Source organism: Carassius carassius, chromosome 4 (genome assembly GCF_963082965.1).
Source record: "Carassius carassius chromosome 4, fCarCar2.1, whole genome shotgun sequence".
Taxonomy (NCBI): Eukaryota; Metazoa; Chordata; class Actinopteri; order Cypriniformes; family Cyprinidae; genus Carassius; species Carassius carassius.
The window spans coordinates 29,825,801-29,843,658 of NC_081758.1; the positions used below are offsets into that span (position 1 = coordinate 29,825,801).

The 17,858-nt window shown below is 40.5% G+C and overlaps 1 protein-coding gene across 7 annotated transcripts in view; it reads left to right on the top strand.

The window, feature by feature from the left end:
* Positions 1 to 17,858, top strand: part of LOC132139729 (tenascin-like) — a 60,371-nt gene that overhangs the window by 12,084 nt on the left and 30,429 nt on the right. For 3 of the 7 annotated variants that reach the window (XM_059548307.1, XM_059548312.1, XM_059548310.1), the window contains exon 1: positions 17,279 to 17,562. The exons of 2 other annotated variants lie outside the window; for them this stretch is intronic. The gene's annotated coding sequence lies outside the window, so the exon portion shown is untranslated. Of the gene's footprint in view, positions 1 to 17,277; positions 17,563 to 17,858 lie in introns of those variants that run through there. 2 more of the 7 variants (XM_059548311.1, XM_059548313.1) reach the window with 2 other exon arrangements.

Sequence of the window (17,858 nt, forward strand, 5' to 3'; positions counted from 1 at the left end):
CTCTGGGTCTTTTGCCGATCCCGCTCCCCCCTTTCTCCTCCCAGTGCCTTCCTGTCATCTCTCTACTGTTGTATCTCAATAAAAAAAGCCCACAAAAATAACTTAAAAGAAAAAATTGAGTACAATTTTTTTTTGACTATATTGTTTTTAATCTGGTAATACCTGGCGAGGGGAGAAATAAATGAATTTGATTCTTGTCCAAGATTTGTCAAAATTCCTGTCTGTTCATTTAAATACATTGAGGAAGTGTTGGAGCCTTCAGGAGGAAATTGCCTCTGCTCTCCATTATTGAACAGAAGTCAGTGCTGAAATTACAGACTCATCTGAGTCTAATCGTTCTGAATCTCTGAACAGTAGATTACAAACGTTACCTGATCCGCAAACAGAAACATGTAAGAATGCCAGACCCTTTACAATATAAAAAACAGTTCGTTCAATACACATTCATGAAAAATAAACCCACAATTCGTACATGATTAAATAACTTGGGTGTCAAATCAAAAAGGGAACAATTCGTACTTATTATCTACAGTAGTACATTTTTGGGATGACTGTGGCAGATGTGGCTGTTAATAAAAAGATATATATATATATATATCCCAAATGTAATGAACTATTTACTGTTTATTACATCTCATTTAAAAGTATCACAACATGCATTATGAATATACTGAACAAAGTGACAAGTGATGTCTTTCTAAACATAAGAGATCTGGGGCATTGTTTTAATGTAAAACACTATATTAAAAGTTATATAGTACTTGTTGAAGTCAGTGTGACATTAAAACAACACTGGTCACATATAAAACAACACAAATACATTTTGCAAGTCATATTGTCACAGTGTCTGGGTTGTGTTCCCTGGGTTTCCACTAGGTGTCCTCCTTTCTCACGGTGTCTTTCTCCTTATCACTTCCTGTTCCCTTATTTGGTCACCTTCCTCCTGTTTAGTAATTGATTGTTCCCCACCTGTCTCCTGTTCCCTCATTATCCTTCTGTGTATTTATAACCGGTCTGTCTGAGTCTGTGTTACGGAGTCCTTGTTTAATGTCTCATGTTAAAGTTAATCCGTAGTCTTGATCTTGCCGTGTGTTCTTGTCTGTTTTCTGGTGTATTGGATACTCTGGTTTTGACCCTGCCTGGACTGTTTACCCCGTTGGATTACCCCTTAATAAATGACTTACCAGCAATTGGTTCCCTCTCCGTATTTCCTTGTAACACCGAACGTGACAGAAGGACTCCGTCACCGTAGGAACCAGCGGTATGTCATTTTTCCTTTCCCCAGCCAAGATGGCGGAGCGGCGAACCAAGTACCTTCGGTTGACCGCCCTCCGCCAAGAGGGCAATGAAGTGGGTGCCCTGGCTCAGGTGTTCTGGTCCCTGGCCGAGGGCATGGGCTACAACGATGCGGCCCTCAAGGACTATTTCAATGGCGGGCTGGATGATCCAGTGTCTCAGGAGGAGATGGAGCAGTTAGAGACACTGGAATTCTGGGAATTTGTGCGCTACCTGCAGCATCGGCTTCGGTGGGATGCCCCAGCCACTTCTGTCTCTTCCGGCGGGGTGGTCGTCAGCCCAGCACCACTGCTCAGGATGGCTACCAGCCAAGCGCCATAACCCAAGATGGCCGCCCGTCCAGCACCACTGCCCAGGGTGGCTACCAGCCAAGCGCCACAGCACAAGATGGCCGCTAACCCAGCGCCAATGCCCAAATTGGCCACCGTTCCAGCGCCACAGCCCAAGATGGCCGCCAGCCCAGCGCCAATGCCCAAATTGGCCACCGGTTCAGTGCCACAGCACAAGATGGCCGTCAGCCTAGCGCCACAGCACAAGATGGCCGTCAGCCTAGCGCCACAGCACAAGATGGCCGTCAGCCTAGCGCCACAGCACAAGATGGCCGTCAGTCCAGCGCCACAACCCCAGATGGCCGCCAGCCCAGCACCACAGTACAAGATGGCCGCCTGTCTAGAGTCATGGCCCAAGATGGCTGCTTGCCCAGCGCCGCTGCACAGGATGAGAGTCTCAGCTGACCCTCCGGAGTCGAGTCAGGTGCCAGTTGACCCTCCAGGGGCGAGTCAGGTGCCAGTTGACCCTCCAGAGTCAGGGCGAGTCAGGTGCCAGTTGACCCTCCAGAGTCAGGGCGAGTCAGGTGCCAGTTGACCCTCCAGAGTCAGGGCGAGTCAGGTGCCAGTTGACCCTCCAGAGTCAGGGCGAGTCAGGTGCCAGTTGACCCTCCAGAGTCAGGGCGAGTCAGGTGCCAGTTGACCCTCCAGAGTCAGGGCGAGTCAGGTGCCAGTTGACCCTCCAGAGTCAGGGCGAGTCACCTCTGATCTTCATGAGCAGTGTCAGGCCAGCACCAATCTTCTGGAGTCCAGTAAGGACACCAGGGAATTACCAGAGTTTCGTCGTCCCGTTGGTCCAGCCGCACGGAGGTCTGCTCTGCCTTGGGGGGCTCTGGTCCTGACCACATGGCTGTGGGGGTCTTCCGCTCCGCCCTGGAGGACTCTGGCTTCGTCCACAAGGACGTGGTGGTCTTCTGCTCTGCCCTGGGGGGCTTCCGTCCTGACCACACGGTTGTGGTGGTCTTCTGCTCCGCCCTGGGGGGCTTCCGCCTTGACCACACGGCTGTGGTGGTCTTCTGCTCCGCCCTGGGGGGTGCCACATGATGTCCTTATGGATTTCTGTTTTGTGTTTCTTGGTTTCTGTTATGTTTCTGTCTGTTCCTCTCAGTGAGTCTGGCCCTCCGTCCCTCCCCCTGAGCCTCCACCTGTCCACCTCCCTCCCTCCCTCCCTTCTGTGTCGTGTCTTGTCGTGGAGAGTCTGGGAGCCGCTCCGTAGAGGGGGGGTCCTGTCACAGTGTCTGGGTTGTGTTCCCTGGGTTTCCACTAGGTGTCCTCCTTTCTCACGGTGTCTTTCTCCTTATAAATTCCTGTTCCCTTATTTGGTCACCTTCCTCCTGTTTAGTAATTAATTGTTACTAATAATAATTGTTAATTGTTGTCTCCTGTTCCCTCATTATCCTTCTGTGTATTTATACCCGGTCTGTCTGAGTCTGTTACGGAGTCCTTGTTTAATGTCTCATGTTAAAGTTAATCCGTAGTCTTGATCTTGCCGTGTGTTCTTGTCTGTTTTCTGGTTTATTGGATACTCTGGTTTTGACCCTGCCTGGACTGTTTACCCCGTTGGATTACCCCTTAATAAATGACTTACCAGCAATTGGTTCCCTCTCCGTGTTTCCTTGTAACACCGAACGTGACACATATGGTTTGGCGCCACAGGATGTATTGTCTATCCCTTTATGTATGTGGAATTAAAGCATTTGATAGATGAAGTGCTGATACTTTATGTTCTAGTGGTGCCATTTGTTTTCTATGGATTGTTCCTGGATGAATGTCGAACATGATATGTGCTTTAAAAGAACTGGCAAATCTGCCTAGAATGTATTAAAGGGCCATATGTAAGGTATGAAAATAAACAGTACCACTCTAGGAGGATTGTTGGGCCTCTTTGAAATCTGAACTAGTTTATTGTAAGGGAACACTAGAGCAAGATTCCAAGCAACCGGCTCCCCCTGTAAAAATTGGAGAAATAGTCATTTAACGTTGGTGAAGGGAAAGAAGTTACTCACTGCAGATTTCTGTTTTGGACTTTTGTGAAAACTAGAGAGCCATGCTAACGCAGCTGTTAAAATGTATGCAGTGCAGGTTTCTCTTATTTTAGAACACCTGGGTCCCCTGAGAGCCCACTGAGATTTGAGTGTTGCTGTTGGAATTTTTTAAAGCTGTAATTGCACTTGCTTTATCCTCGGGGAGAACTTCAACACAAACAATAGGTGTGATTGGCACCTGAAGGTGACCTAGATGTTTAAAGAAACTAAAGAAACGATAAAAATACAGTCTTTTTGTCAAAATGATGTGGACAGCTGAAGGAACAATATATATGAGACATCTGGACTTAGCCAAGCATATCTTTTTATTTTCTCGTTGCAGCAAATATGGTTTTGATGATAGTCCACAAAATGTAACAGTTTTAAAGTATTTGGAGTTCCATTGTAACACCTGGGAGGAATTATTCTGTTGTACTCACTAACTTTTTGCTTTTAATTGCACTTAAGCGTTTTCTTAGTTCTGGGCACAAAAATGTTTAAAAGGATAGTTCACCCAAAAATGTAAATATTATCATCATTTACTCATCCTCAGGATGGTCCAAACCGTATGACTGACTTTCTTTTGTGGAACACAAAAAGTGAAAATGTTAATATTGAGCTGGTTGTTCTTTTCCACGCATTACAATTAATTGTACCTGGAGCTTTACAAGCTTAAAAAAAAAATTACATTAAATTAACACCACACGTATCAAAAAAAGATAAAAAAAAATTATAATGTACACATGGTCCAATTTCCTCTTTAGCAGTATGATAGATGTACAACCAAAATTTAAGTAATTATAAGACCAGTCCGATCTCAAGTGGAACTTGAGAACTGGATAACTCTGATTTATGAGCAAACTGTAAATAATTTGTTGAAGAATCAAACATCACTCATTCCCTCTCGAACCCACCAAAGAGAGGCAGGATGGATGTACTGTACTGTACATGTTGTATTTCAGTGGATAATGACCAACATTTATTTTATGGCTTCAGAAAACTTGGCATAGAGCACACAAGTTACAGTATATAGACTACTTTCATGCAACATGTATGGTGCTTTTTCAAGACATTTTTTAATCTTTTTTATGTTTTGAATGAACTATTCTTTTCAAGCATTATATGTAAATCTTGGATCTCTGGAAGATTGGCATTTGGTTTAAAAATGTCATGTACATTTATATTTAAAGTCAAACTTCAAGTACATTTATAAATGCCATGCACTTTGAAAATCACATTACCCTAGACCTCTTCTGGCATTGATCTAATGGCACAGGCTTTTCATGGAAGCTGTCTCTATCCACAATCCTTTCAAAATCACAGCATTATCTGTTGCTCTCAGATCTCGACATGGAAAACTGAAGTTGTTTGATCAAAGCCTCAAAGCAATAAGCTTCACTCTTGATCCCTTATTTATTGAGGACACTGTTCAATAACAATATAATGCTCTCACCAGTGCTTCCTCTGCCCTCAGTGTAGCTCTGAGTGTCCGTATGTTTGCTGCTGTGAGTGGCAAAAAGAGCACGGTTGGATGGGGGGGGGGGGTCTAAGGTCCCACCCAGGGTGAGAGCCCACACGCTGTGTCTCCTTTTGTGCTCACCCCCGCCGGCCCAATGACCTGTAACACAGAGCTGTCTCCTGAGACTGGCCATACAGAGTTATTTATTTTATTAAACCACTGAAGCAGAACAAATGGAAAAAATAGTCCAGATTTCCAGATATGAGATGAAAACAAAGCAATCTAGTTACACATTTTCCTACAACGCTTATGCATTTTATAACTACTGTATTGTGGTGTCCCATAGATATGTGTTAAAAAACAACTTAGATCTTCACTCGTAAGAAAATGAGAAGAAAGAATATGGCTGATCCAAATAATCTAATCATAGTTTGAAATACACTTTATATAATAAGGTCATCTGTCTTCATATACAGTATTCCTCTATGAATAGACAAAGACATGGCAGTTCATATTATTTTTGTTTCAAAGTTAAAGTTTCAAAGGTGAATAAAGCAATCTATCTCTCATGTAATGTTATAGTTTGTACTTTTTTGTTTTACAGAATATATATTCCTGTGTGAGTCAAACTTAATTTGGTTCAGCTGGTTTCTGATATACAGTACACAATATGTAAAACATTGGCTCTGTGTTTTAAACGATTCTAGCATGGATTACTTAACCTTATGTTGTTTTAAACCCGTATGACTTTCTTTCATCGTGGAACACAAAATTAAAGATTTTGAGAAAAATTTTTTTTTTCATAACTTAGCATAGTGTAGCATGATCGATCTCCTCATACAATAAAAGTAACTTTATGGATAAAAGCCACAAAAACATTTTTAGTTTCATTTTTTAATTTGGCCGGCTGTTAAGAAAACTTGAATGATCATTTATTTTAATGCGGTGCGCTGTCGCCCTTTCTGCGTAAAAATCTGTCTAATCATGTAATGTGAATACCGTACAGTCTTGCTCGAGACGAGTTGAAAGCGTACTGAGCCACGGAAGAGACACTGTTTCTCAAACGCTTTCCACGAGCGCGATTCAAGATGGAGTGAAACACAGACTTCTGAGAAAAAAAAAAACTCTCAATAACTTGGAGCTTAACACGCTCAAAACAGTGGAGATGATTGTGGACTTCAGGAGAAACCCCCTGCTCTCCCCCCACTCACCATCATGAACAGCACTGTGACTGCAGTGGAGTCATTCAGGTTCCTGGGCACCACTATCTCTCAGGACCTGAAGTGGGACATGCACATTGACTCCATTGTGAAAAAGGCCCAGCAGAGGTTGTACTTCCTTCGCCAGCTGAGGAAGTTTAACCTGCCACAGGAGCTGCTGAAACAGTTCTACTCCACCATCATTGAATCCATCCTCTGCACTTCAGTAACTGTCTGGTTCAGCTCAGCTTCTAAATCGGACCTCAGAAGACTACAGAGGGTAGTCCGGACTGCTGAGCGAATCATCAGTACAACCCTCAAGAACTGTACTTATCCAGAGGGAGCAAAAGGGCTGGCAAAATCATTCTGGACCCCTCACATCCAGCACACTACCTCTTTGAACTGTTGCCATCTGGTCGACGCTACAGAGCACTGAGCACCAGAACGACCAAAAACAGGAACAGTTTCTTCCCTCCATCTAATGAACAATTGATAATAAGTGTGGAACACACTACACTTTATATTTATATAACGCCACCGTCGTGGCCTAATGGTTAGAGAGTCAGACTCCCAATCAAAAGGTTGTGAGTTCGAGTCCCGGGCCGGCAGGAATTGTGGGTGGGGGGAGTGCATGTACAGTTCTCTCTCCACCTTCAATACCACGACTTAGGTGCCCTTGAGCAAGGCATCGAACCCCCAACTGCTCCCCGGGTGCCGCAGCATAAAAATGGCTGCCCACTGCTCCGGGTGTGTGCTCACAGTGTGTGTGTGTGTGTGTGTGTGTGTTCACTGCTCTGTGTGTGTGCATTTCGGATGGGTTGAATGCAGAGCACAAATTCTGAGTATGGGTCACCATACTTAGCTGAATGTCACGTCACTTTCACATTGAAGGGAAGTCGTGGCCTAATGGTTAGAGAGTCAGACTCCCAATCGAAAGGTTGTGAGTTCGAGTCCCGGGCCGGCAGGAATTGTGGGTGGGGGGAGTGCATGTACAGTTCTCTCTCCACCTTCAATACCACGACTTAGGTGCCCTTGAGCAAGGCATCGAACCCCAAACTGCTCCCCGGGCGCTGCAGCATAAATGGCTGAATTGTGGGTGGGGGGAGTGCATGTACAGTTCTCTCTCCACCTTCAATACCACGACTTAGGTGCCCTTGAGCAAGGCATCGAACCCCAAACTGCTCCCCGGGTGCTGCAGCATAAATGGCTGCCCACTGCTCTGGGTGTGTGTTCACAGTGTGTGTGTGTGTGTTCACTGCTCTGTGTGTGTGCACTTCGGATGGGTTAAATGCAGAGCACAAATTCCGAGTATGGGTCACAATACTTGGCTGAATGTCACTTCACTCACTATATACACAGACACTTATTTATCTAACACACATACTTAATGTACACTTAAATTTTGCACGTAATATACCTGTACAAACATAACTGCTTTTTTGTAATATACCTGCCTACAATTCCATCATAATTGTATGTGTGTGTGAAAATAACCCCCTTTGTAATCATTAACATTTTCATAACTGTAATTTAATAAAATATTTTCTCAGTAACTGTAACAGATTGCAGTTACTCTACATTTGTTTTGTAATTATAGTACAGAATTCCATTACATGAACAGGCGTTTGGGTGCGAGAGAGGTGCACAGACTACACACACACCACACACTTTGTAGAGGCTGACATACTGTATTTAATATTGAATTGACTGTGCAGTGCTGACAGAAGACACTTTCAGACTGATCTGTGATCTGCTCCTCTGTCTCTCTCATAGTGGGTATTGTATACCTTTTGGAAGAATGGAGCTGTTCTAAAATCAGTATTTTTAAGATAACTTCCATCATTAGCTTTCCCAGCAGCTCTCCACAGAGAAGCTTGCCATAACCTCAACTCAGCTCATCTGCCAGTAAAATACCTCTTATCCTGCTCTTTGTTCCTTCTTCGCCCTCTCATTCATCTAAGCAGAGATGCATGCAAAAAAGAGACAAAGAGCCAGTGAAAGTAAAGATGATCCACAATTAAGACAGCTCGCAAAACCCTAGTCTTAAAAGAGACTATACAGGAAATCTCCCAAACCCTCTTTCAATCCATTCAGCGGCTATTTTCACATATATATATATATATATATATATATATATATATATATATATATATATATATATATATATATATATATATGTGTGTGTGTGTGTGTGTGTGTGTGTGTGTGTGTTTATAATAATTAGTAAAATGTCTAAAGGTTTCTAATAGAACACCTTAGATTTTAACATATATTTTCATAAATGTTTTTTAATTAATTGTATGATTTCTATAAAACTAAGAATATATTGGTTGATTTTATTTATACATTTTTTACATGTATTTTCCCATATATATATATTGGTTTAAATTATGTTTTCATATTTTCAAATTTGAAAAATATAATTCCTTAACATTCATGGCCAACATATACAAACTCACACATATATATGGATATATGTCATTTAAGATTAAGTTAAAAACAAAAAAACAGTACACTTACAAAATCAGTGAAAGACATTTCTACAGATCAAATAAATTCCTAAACTAAAGGATTTGTAGTCATTCGCTTGTGAAAAGACAACTTTGTAAAGCTTCACTGGATGTGCAAAGCTTAGTCTTGTCTGTGGCATGCAGTCAACATGTGTTATTGCACTCCTAGCTAGAAGAATCAGATACATAAACCTCTAGGACATCTTAATCTCTGCAGAAATACACCCTGACACACAGTTTTCTGCCTCTACCTGCTTCATATGAATAAATCGTCCGTCCAAACTGGAAGTCTGTCTCTCTACTCAGCACTGACAGTGGTGCTTCATTCCCAGCACTGCCGGAGATATGGCTTTATACTCTACGGGCCTGGATAGACGCTCATATTGAGTTCAATATTTCCTGAGTCGATAGGGTGAAGAGAAAGACTGCACATTTGTGATAAAAGTGTCACACCATCACTTAACTGATGTATTACTCTATTTATTCGTGAAAGGAAGGAGAGGCAGGGGGCATTGGATAAGAGTGTTGTCTTTTGTCACAGCTGGTGAAAGTCAGAGGATATAAACACTTTTTCCTCAGAAATGTTGTATTTGATGGTGGGTTGGAGATTACATGGTATCTGTGGGACATTGTAAAATGCCATCAGAGCTGTTTGCGGGAAGGGTGATGGAGGAGGACAGAAGGTGAGGTGTCTTGAAAGAAAAGAAGGGGAGATGAAGAGAGGAGCGAAATATAAGACATTCAGAGAAAGTTGGACATCAGTCACCAAACAGAGAAGAGGTCTGAATCAGATTCATTAAAGTATTAACATGTGTCTCTCCCCTCTGCATCTTATAAAATTGTTGTATGAGACATTTAAAGAGGTACATATTAATGAAGTATGGAATACTAGAGCAAGAGTTTCTCAGTAGGGGAGAAGAAGAGACACATTACAAAACTTATAAGCCTATCTCATGAATATTAATTAGATGACATAATGCTCACCCAGTAACTGATTTCCTGAAAGGCAGGTAAGTGGGCACTAATTATAGCTTTTTTCTTAGAATTTGACAATTATTTCCAGAAAGGGGAACAGGGAGAAAAACATAGAAATTTGACATGTTATAAACATTGCTATGTCCCTGATTGTTGCATAAATATTTAAATAGTATGCAAGAATCAGTGCCATAACCTATCCCTGTATGTGAGATTGGCTAGGCCACCTCCAGACCTCAACCCTATAAAAAATCTGTGGAGGGAGCGGAGACTTTGAGTTGCCAAACGACAGCCAAGAAACCTTAAGGATTTAGAGAGGTTCTGTAAAGAGGAGTGGATCAAAATCCCTCCTGAGATGTGTGCAAACCTGGTGACCAACTACAAAAATGTCTTACCTCTGTGCTTGCCAACAAGGGTTATGTTTTTGTCATGTTTTGCTTGGGGATCAAACACTTATTTCACTCACTGAAATGCAAATAAATTTCTAACCTTTGTATAATGTGTTTTTTCTGGCTGTTTTGGTTGGTATTCTGTGTCTTATTAATAAACATTATTTAATGCTAAACAGATCATTAGTTAATATATAGTCACATAGCTAAAATATGAGATAATGTTCTTATTAATGTTTACTAAACATAACCTAATGATTAATTAATGTAAATTGAAATCCTTATAAATTTTAGTAAACTTTCAGATCATATGATCTTCATTTGTTGGTCTTTGTTTGTTAGACCTCTATTTACACATGATTTGTTCGTGTTTTTACCCAATCTAAAGTGGGAACTATTCATCATATGTTTATAGTTTATAATAGTTTATAAACGTTTACTAATCATTAATACATTTATGAACAGTCATCTCAATGGCAAAAAGTGTCCAGAAAGACCTAAATTTACCCTATATACACATCTTTACAAATAATTTATCAATCATTTGTTTATGTTTTTGCAGATGCCAATCTAAAGTTTAAACTATTCATCATTTGTAAATGTTTATAAATGATTACTAATCATTTAGCATCTTTATGGGCATTGGACGTTTAGCTAATGTAACAACATTCCCTTATAATAAACAAAATGACTGTTTACCCTTTAATTAACCCTTAAACCTACCCAAACAACCAACCTGTCCCTAACTTTCCCCGTATATCACATCTCAATAGCAGCTCAAGTGTTGTGCATTAATACAAGCTTTTAATCAATTTATCTGTTAAAATCATTTGTTTTTTTTATTTTAAAAGTGCTTGATCCTATGGAATTGAAAGTGTAATGGCATTTGTAAGTATTTTAACTAACATGACATAATGAATTGTTTGAACATTAGATAATGTTTAAAAAATTTATTAGAAAACATCAACACGCACATTTTTTCAGTTTCTAATTCTTGAATATATATGAACTAATGATCCATTTATGATTTATTCATTAAAGTTATTATGAAGTGTTACCAAATAAACATACCATAAAAACATACCATAAAACAGACCCTTCATTTCTTTGTAAGTGGGCAAACTTACAAAATCAGCAGGGAATCAAATAAATATTTCCCCCACTGTATATGCTCTGCTGATTCTGACGGGGTCTGCATTAAAAATAAAGAAGTATATTCTCAAAAATATTGTGTCTTCTTTATTTGATTTCTTTGGAGAGAGGATTCAATTATATGTGAGAATGTATATGTATATACAGTAAGCATTAAACCTGCATCATACAGAATATGGATATTCATTAACCAGCCTGCAAACATTGCTGGTATTTGCATACATGTTAATGATGTATGAGTGTTTGTGCTGCCTTTGTGTCTCAGAAGCTATGTGAACTGAGCATTCGTCCATCTCTTATTCACTCTATAGATTCCTCTTTGAGTGCTGATGTCTCTGTCAACCCCCAACCCACTGCTTTCACTGGACTCACAATGTCGTGAGCTGCTCTGAAAGATGCGGCTTATTTGTTTTACTATAATTTGGTCAGAGCTATTATAGGAGGCATTTCCATATCCCACCATGTCTTTGTAAAAACACACAGAACTGAAATAGAATGAAAGATGCAGATTCTGCTTTCTAAATTACCCTGAACGATAGTAAATGTTCTTTGAGGCTGCATGTCATTCTTTTCCATCTTGGAAAATGGCTAAAAAAGCCTTTGGTAAATGTGGTAAAAACAATAGATTAAACAGTGTAGTGTGATCATGCATGGTATAGTGCGGTTTCCCAGAGAGCATTTTAATCTTTAATTTTTATGGATATTTACATAGTTTGGTGCCAGAGAGATGCTCATTAACTATTGGCTAACAAAAGAAGAAACAAAGTCTAACACAATTTCCGTGGCTCCTGAGGTCTGAATCCCTCAGAGGTTGTCAGGTCACCGGGGTCACCGAAAAGCCTAATCTGTTTTCTTTGTCCTCAGAAATTTACAGGCTTTTTATGCACGTGCACAGCAATGGTGACCTGTGTGTGGTCTGAAACATCACTGTCTCTCACTATATCACCAAATCGCATGTGTCTGCAACAATTCTTTCATCCTCTCTCTTGTTTTGGTCTCGGTATTATGTAAAAAGCTACCCTTGAGGGCTGTAATGGCTATTTTTCATTTTTAAAGACTAATGACCATAATTCACTGCATTGCCTATGCTGGATTAATGCATAACAGTGGAGAGTAGAAAATAGCCTTTCACCTCTTCCTATGCCATCCGTAATTCATGCCAATCCCTATCTTTGCTTTATAAATTATGAATCAAGCCCAATTATGACTGCAGGCCCATCACTGATGGCCATTTCACTGATTCTCCTTCGACTTAATCTATGCTTTTAACACTAACACAGTCCATTAGTGTTTTAATTTCCCAGACCTTGTGGCAAAGATAGTGGCCAAGAGTAACTTCTACAAGCTGTCAAAATGACCTTCCCTCAGTTAACCAGTCCTGCACAGGCTCCCTCCTGCATAATAGATAAAGCTAAGACTTGCGAGGAGAGGGAGGGCATGGGACACAAGCCAGTATTACCTGTGAATTCATTTTTAATGAAGTAAACAGGTCTCTCCAGGTCATGAGGGTGACTGTGAGTTGTGAGTCCTGTCTCATCATTGCTCCCTTCTCTTCTGAAACTTTACCTAGCTGCAGGCAGGGCTTCTCCGCTCATAATTAGATCTCACTTGTGCTGATAGAAAGTGCCCTGCTAGCCGTCAAGCCCTTGCTCTTCCTTCAAATGGACTGCCACCAAATACGTGGGTAAATTAACTGATTGTGAGCTGTGCCTCAGCAACCTTTTCTTTAATTGGTAGAGCCTGTACCTCTATGTAGATTTGGTTATAGCCAGAAAATGTGGAGTAATGTGGAAAAATATGGGCCAAGACACTGTAAGAAAAAATAGTAGAATTATATGAAAGTATAGTGCAGCTCCCTGTTGCCTTGCGTTTAATAAATGGTTGAAAAAGCTCTTTTAAAAGCTTTAAGGAACGGACTAGGGAGCTAAATTTTTCTGTAGTTTGGCAGTAGTTATGCAGTTTTTAAAATAGATTGAGTGTGCATAACGGCTGCAAAGGGGGCATTCGCGAGCACCCTTCTGAACGCTAAAATTACAAATGGGACACCCTACGGTCTCGTGGAATTAACGGACACGTGCACTTGGCAGCCATTGTAAGCCCGTAAGACCGCAAGTGCACATGAAGTGTTCCAATTGGGATAGGGCCAATGATGAATGTCCTACATGCCTGTCAGCTTATGTATTTGCATATTTCGGCGCAGCCAATAGCGAAAGTTTGGGGCGTGGCTACTGTAGCAATCTGAGCCAGAGGGAGTTTAACAAATTGGTGTGGAAAAAGAGAATTTGCAAAAGTGCCATCCAAAATTTGAAGACTTGCCAAAATACACAGAGACAGACAACAGGGTAAAAGAAGGATAAACATCAGCAGTGTTTTTACAAGATTCATATTTATGTGTTATCCTCTGTGTGGAAGAGCTTGTTTGGACAAGGGTAAAAGTACTTTTGCCTGCTTTGTTGACTTCAAAAAGGCGTTTGATTGTGTTAACCGAGATCTTTTGCTGTTTAAATTACTTTCATCGGGTATCAATGGAAAATTGTATAATGCTATAAAAGCCCTTTACAAAGACCCCATTGCTTGTGTACAAATAAATAATTTAAGAATGGATTGGTTCCCAATGCCTTTTGGGGTGAAGCAGGGAGACTTACTCTTGCTTTTTATATAAATGATTTAGCTCAAGAAATTAAGCAGGGTAATTTTGGTGTGCCAATTGAGGACATGAATCTAAGTATTCTGCTTTATGTAGATGACATTGTTTTGATAGCAGAAAATGAAGTGAATTTACAAAATATGCTGATTATAATGAGTTTATGGTGTAGTAAATGGCGTCTTACTATTAATAGCGAAAAAACACAAGTTGTTCATTTTCGGGGAAAAAGTGAATTACAGAGTATTCATACACTTCAGTTTAGCCCTGTGCCCTTAAAGTATACTCCTCATTATAAATATCTTGGTTTTGTTTTTGATGAAAATATGAAGTTTATAGAGGGAAGGAAAATACTAGCAGAGTCTGCGGGATGAGCATTAGGTTCTGTGTTGAGCAAAATGAAACTATGTACAGATCTTGTTTTTTCTACATTTACACAATTGTATAAATCTTTGGTTGACTCAGTTTTGTTTTATGCTGCAGGAGTTTGGGGTTTTGAAGAGGTTTTTGATTGTAACTCTGTTCAAAATCGTGCTTTAAGGTGTTTTCTTGGTGTGCATAAATATGCAGCAAAGGTAGCTGTTAATGGGGATGCAGGATGGGATCCATGTATTGTAAAACAAAGGTGTGAAATGGTGCGATTGTGGAACCGTCTTGTCAGTCTGCCACAGGAAAGGCTATCTAGGAACATTTTTGATTGGGACAGAGTAAAGCATCACCCCTGGTCTGGAGAGGTTTCAATAATACTGTTTGCGTCTGACTTGCATATAATGTATCAAAATAATCTCCAATGTAATATAAATGTTGTCAGACAAAGATTAAGTAAATATGAAGATCAATGGAAACAGGATATATGGAAGAAGCCAAAATTAAGAAATTATGTTCAGTTTAAGAATGATTATGTTAAAGAACCTTATATTTTCCTTCATCTAAAGAGAAGGCAGAGGTCCCTCTGTGCTCAATTGAGAACTAGTACCTTACCTCTGGCAGTGAAAGTGGGTCGATTTAAAGGTACACCTGAACATTTACGTTTGTGTGAATTCTGTGATCTCCAAGTTTTGGAAGATGAATTTCATTTTGTTTTTTATTGTCCTTTATATTGTTACTTAAGGAATTCTCTTTTTGAATCAATTCAGTTAAAAAAATCCTGATATATTTTGGAAATATGAAGGGGAGATTTTGTGCTGGCTGTTTGAAAATGATGTTTTTGCTTTGGCCAAATTTATAGAAAAGGCCTGGTATTTGCGGCAAAGTATTTTGTATCCCATATGACAAGCCATCTCTATTTGTATGTGTACTTATTTTTATTGGTTTAGTTATGTTATGTTGGGTTCTGTGTTACGTCACGTGGCTATCTGGAGGTAATTGTTAAATTATTACTGTAGTGTCTAATAAGCCCATGAGGGCTGGGCACCTTGGTGTTTGACACTTAAATAAACAAATCAATCAATCAATCAATCCACCTCTGACTAAGAGGATCTAAATGTGCCTCTTTTTAAACACTATAATGAGTCTAAACATCTTCTCACAAATAAAAGCTGGGTTCCTTTAGCTTGTGTCTGGTTTTGGCTAGAAGAAATTGGCTGCTGGGGAATGATGCGCACACTGTTGTCATTTGGGAAATCAGTTGGTGGATGCATTTTCCCGTGGATGTCAACAGCACAGGGACGCCTGATGAACCCAGAGTGCTCCCGCTTCCACTGCTATTCCCTGTGAAGCACTGTGATTCAGTGAAGGAAAGAGTGTGAGAAAAAGGTGAGAGTACGAACAGATGGAGAGGGGTGATACGTATTCTCAGAAAGATGGAGACCATGAGAAAAAAAGATAAAAAAAGATATGTAAACACACACACACACACACACACACACACACAGAATCACTCACTGATGTTCATGCACTTCAGTTGTATTATGTTCTGCACATATTGGCAGACAGAAATAGATAGACATACTGACTGGATATATGACATGATGGTGGGCGTTATATTAATGCACTTCCATAAAGTCTGTTATAAAGGTTTGGGAGTTCACATCTCATTCTGGCTGAATTTCCTTTCACCACCCACCACATTTATATTTTTGCAGAAAAACACAAACATGCACACCATTACCAAGAGCATGTCTCTGTGGAGTTCACCTAGGGAAATATCCTATGCCTGTTCATTTCCCGTTCCTCACATTGTACTTGTCCATTCAAGGCGAACCTGAAATTTATATAATTTTTGCCTCATGACAAAAAAATAAAAAAGAATCTTGCATTTGAATTTTACCAGTGGCTGTGCTTGATTTGAAATGTAATGATTCTCTTTCTGAAATGAGACCTAGATTAAAATCCCATGTCGACTGTGCAAATCATCACAGATTCATGACTTATTGAGCACAGGCTGATGGGGGTTGATTTTTCTCTCACCAGAAAAAAAAAAAACCTTGTTGATTCCTCTCTGGGGGTTTCAAGCACCCCGTCTCCACGGGTACCTCCGTGTTGCCCCCCAAGAGGACTAAAGGTCAGTTTTTGACAATATGAGAGGCATCATCTAATTTCTAATGAAATATGTTTCTCATTTGAATGAGGAAGCCTGGAGTGAAGATCTGCTGGCTCTTTGTTCTATGTTTATTTCAAGAAAAGCTGCTGTTTGTACGAAACGCTGGATGCCATATAGTCCAGTAATTGCACCTGGCTTGGCTGGATGTTCTTCTACCTGCAGTGCACGTAGGGGGAGGTGTTTGTGAGTAGTGCAGATGGCACTCTGAAAGGGAAGAGTATTTACAGAAGCGCAGGGGAGCACGAAAAGCCGGAGGTTGCGGCACAGAGATGGTTCCACTCAGGAGAGGCATTTAAGGTTTTAAAAAAAAGGAGATCCAACCTTGAATAAAACGCTTTCTTTTTTTTCATAGCAAGGTTGGATTTGGAGGATTAGAGGTTGATTATGCTGATCACCATACATAATCCCATCATCGGCCGTGTCATGCTCGTCATCAAACACACAAGGTCCTTCCTTCTTTATCCTCCCAGTTAATTCTAATCTGAAATGTATGTTAATGCAGCTTGGGATATATCACTTTCATCCAATCATTGGCTGCTCCAGTTTATAGTAAATGGTCTCTCTCTCTCTCTCACTTTCTCGCTGTCTCTTTCTCCTCCTCTCTTCTCAGTGTGTGTGTGTGTGTGTGCGTGTGTATGAGTTCGCGCCTCAAGCCTTGAGGCATCCCGTTTCAGCTCCTCAGCTTCCAGTCAGAGGGAGAAAGGGGAGGGGGGTGTATATAAGAGTGGTAGGTGGGAGTGGGGTCTGACCGCAAAGTGTCTGTTTAAAAGAAAGGGACTTCACCCTCCCTCTCTCTCTCTCTCTCTCTCTCTTTTACTCATTCCCTCTCTCAGCATCAGCAGACATTCACAGGCTGGATGGAGCACTCTCATTGAGAGCGGAGAAACAGGAGAGAATGACAGGACTGTCATCTGTCTAAAGAAAATTACAAATTAAAAAGCACTTCTAGTGTTCCTGATGTTTTTAACTTTTTGTTTGGCAACACATCGCAATTCCTAGACAGAGGTACATCTCTGAGCCAGTAGAGGAGGTTTTGTCTCACTAAGGTAAGGTGTGATGCTCCAAGTCATTTCCATCTACCTGTTAGTGTGACAGATTAAATGACGCTGTACTCTTTATGAGTGCTGCAGTGTTTAATGGATTATTCATTTTGACTTGTTCTTGTTTTTAATGCTTAATCTGAAGGATGATTTGAAGGATGTTGTGCCACTTTGTAATGCTGTTGGGAAAAAAAGCTGTTCATAAGTCATATTGTACACTGTCCAAAAATGTTACCTTTAGGTGGAGTACCCTTAAAAGGAAAACGTAGTACCTTATCTCCCTCTAAAAGGTGCAGATTTGT